The following is a 3197-nucleotide window of genomic DNA, read 5'->3' as shown; positions in this document are numbered from 1 at the left end:
GCCCGGGAGCTGCTGCCGCCCGCCCCGCCACAGGCGAGGACACCAGGCGAGTCCGGAGAGCCGGAGCGCGGGGACTCGCTACCTCGGGGCTCCGCACGCCTCCCGCCGCGCCGCGAAGGTAGGTGAGTATGCGGACGCGGCCGGCCGGGTGCGGGTCGTGGGCAGCAGCAGCTACACCGGTCCCGCCGCGGACCTTCACCGCCCGCCTCGCGCCGCTCTCTGGCCGCGCCCGCGCCCGCGCCCGAGCCCGCGCCCGCTCCGCCCCGTGCGGCCCGACTCGCTCCGCCCCGGCCCCTCCCTGGGCTGCAGGAGGCGGTGCCGAGAGGGGAGGGGAAAAGGGTCCGCACCCGGCGGCGTCGGGCTCCGGTTCCAGGCGCCAGAGTCTCGCGCCCGCTCCGCCCCTGCCCCGCCCCTGCCGGCGCGCGGAGCCCAGTGCAGCCCGCCGCTGCTGAGTGGCTGCTCCCGGCAGTTCCTCGAAGCCGCCTGGCCACGGCCCCCCGCCCGGTCCACAGCTGTGCTGGCTCCCGGGTCGCCTCGCTGCCTCGCCCAGTCACGTTGGTCTCCCTTTCTTAGGGAGCAGAGGTGGGTCTAGAAGGCGTTAGATGTTATTCTTAGGTGTCCTAGGCTGTGGCCCTTGGAGCAAGGAGAGGTCCTCTTTCTCAGTGATGTAACCCTCTCCCCCCTAGCCAGTTTCACATAGTGATGGATTTGGAGGAAGGAGGAGAAAAGTGACTAAAGGCATTTTATCCTCTTTTCAAACCCAGGATGGGCCCAGGACCCCTCCCCCCACTCTAGTTTTCCTATCTCTCGACTTCTCCCCCAAGCCCGCTGCCGCTTCACTTCTCTGTGATTGCCTGCTTTTGCGCCCCCTATGAAGGGCGTTTGCTCCAGGAACGCAAGTGCTAAAAGGAGAGCTCCCGCAAAATGTGAAGTAAACCTTATGTGCATCTCTGCTGCTCTGCCCTTTGCATGTTGGCTAAAACCTTTATTCATTACACTTTGCATTATGCCAAACTGGATCTCTTTCCCTCCTGGGTATTAAGATGTCCTTGTCCCTCGACAAGACCTAGCCCAGGGTCTGCAGTAGGAAGCGTGGCATATATTTTTCCTGAATGGGAAACTAATCAATCTGCAAGTAGTTATTGAACACCTATGGGCTAAGGATTCAGCACAATAGGACATTGTCCTTGTTCTTGAGGAGATGCTCCATTTCCTTCCCTATATGTGAGGACGAAATACTGCTTGACTTTAAAATTGTAGTTCTGTAATTGATGAGTTTATAGTGTAATTGGCAGGTTATCTGTCTCATGTATCTCTTTGATTACTTTCCATCTTTTTTATAAAAGAAACAATTTATTGAATTTATTAAATCATGGGGGGGTTATGTTTCCAGGTCTTTCACCATCTGGAAAACTTGTTGGTACACCCAAAATAGTAGTTAAGAGTTGAAGAATGGAACAAACCCCCTCTCCCTTCCATGAAACACCATTCTCAAGCTGCAGGATTTCATACATTGATAATTCTTTCACTTCTAACCACATCTTTCCATAGGCTGATCACATTTTGAATGAAGCAACATTTTGAGTGTAAGAAACAATAGAGTTAGTTTCAAACAAGAATCAACCCCATGTAAAACAAAAACCTGAGATTTTCTAACGTTTACAATTCCACGGAGCTCAGGGGTGATGAGAGCGATGGGGAGCTGCTGTAAATAACAGACAAAGCTTCTTTTTGCTTGCTCGCCCACCGCTCACCTTCTGCCGCGTTCCTAAGTTTCACGGAAGACAATTTTTCCACAGTTGGGGTGGGGGGCGGGCAGCAGAGCTGTGTGGCCTAGTCCCCAAGAGGCCAGGGACAGCAGGCCTAGAGCACACTTAGCTCCCTAATCTCCAACTGTCAGTGGGCTTCTTGGCTCCCCTACTAAAAAGAGGCCTAAGTGCTTCTCCTTGAAAACAGCTCCTCACGAAACATTGGAAAATTTAGAAACCGGGATGGTTAATAGGAGTGACCAAGCTCGTGATACTTTTCTTTTACCTGGACTTATGTTTGTGAGTTTATAATGTACATACAAAAGTAATCTTTAGGAAAATTTCTTGACATGCTTTCAAAGTTATAAAGAAATCTTTATTTTCCTCTGAGTTCTACCACCTTCTCTTTAATAAGTTCCTTTTCCAGCCAGCCAGTATTTTTATCATTATTCCTTTTAATTCAGGCGTCTTCCTCCTCTCCCCCACCTCTAACTTCTCTACACTTGTTTACTTCATTTTTTTCTGGCTTGTTCCCAAGCTGGTTATCTGAATTACTCCATCCTCCTATGTACTACCTACAAAATTGTCTCTATGCTATTTCCAAAATTAGAAAAATAAGCCAATTTTGACAACAAAAAGCAAAATTCTCCTAAAATGTACCATTCCTCTATTAATCATTTATACAGTTTACACAAAACAAGCAGACAAAAGTAATTTATTCTTAAGTTTGTAGCAAACTTAGGAGTGGAGGGAAAGCTTCCTCTCCACCCACTAAAGGGTCACTAAAAATGAACTGGGAAAAGGCAGATTAATAGGAGAAAAAGGCATGAATTTTTGTTTTATGTGCTTGGGGGAAAAAATTACAGAAGTGTGATTACCTAATAACCCAATCAAGTCCAGATGCTTATATACCCTTCTTTATGGGGGATTAGTTTTAAAATAAATATGTTCTCGTTATAATTAAAGAAGTGTGAGTCAGATGGCCAGGACATAGGTATATGGGAAATTTAGAATATTCCCAGTAGGACGGATCCTAAATGCCTTTTCCATTTTTTCAAGCATTTATGTCCTTAAAAATGGTTACCTCTAGGCACAAATCTTCTTCCACATTTATAATTTATTTATCTTCATTTATAGCTAGGTGGAGAAATGACCAGGTTTAAGCACATCACGGCTGAGTTCTAATCTTTCTGTCTCTTTGTTTCTACAAGTTGAAAATTCTGGTTACCGTGAAACAAGTGCATGCCTACCAACATATTCTCATCCTAGTGGAAATTCAGTTATCCTTGGACACCATCTACATGATACATGATTTTCTATACTGTTGCAGAGTGCCCTGTGCTTGGGAAATAAACTGAAAATGGAACACTGAAAGCCTCAGAAATGGTTACCCTGACCAGTCAAAACTTTGGTAAGATGAGCAGGTTTAACCTATGCTTGGTGGAGCTT

This window comes from Eulemur rufifrons, chromosome 30 (genome assembly GCF_041146395.1).
Source record: "Eulemur rufifrons isolate Redbay chromosome 30, OSU_ERuf_1, whole genome shotgun sequence".
Classification (NCBI taxonomy): Eukaryota; Metazoa; Chordata; class Mammalia; order Primates; family Lemuridae; genus Eulemur; species Eulemur rufifrons.
Note: the sequence above shows the minus strand (reverse complement) of the source record.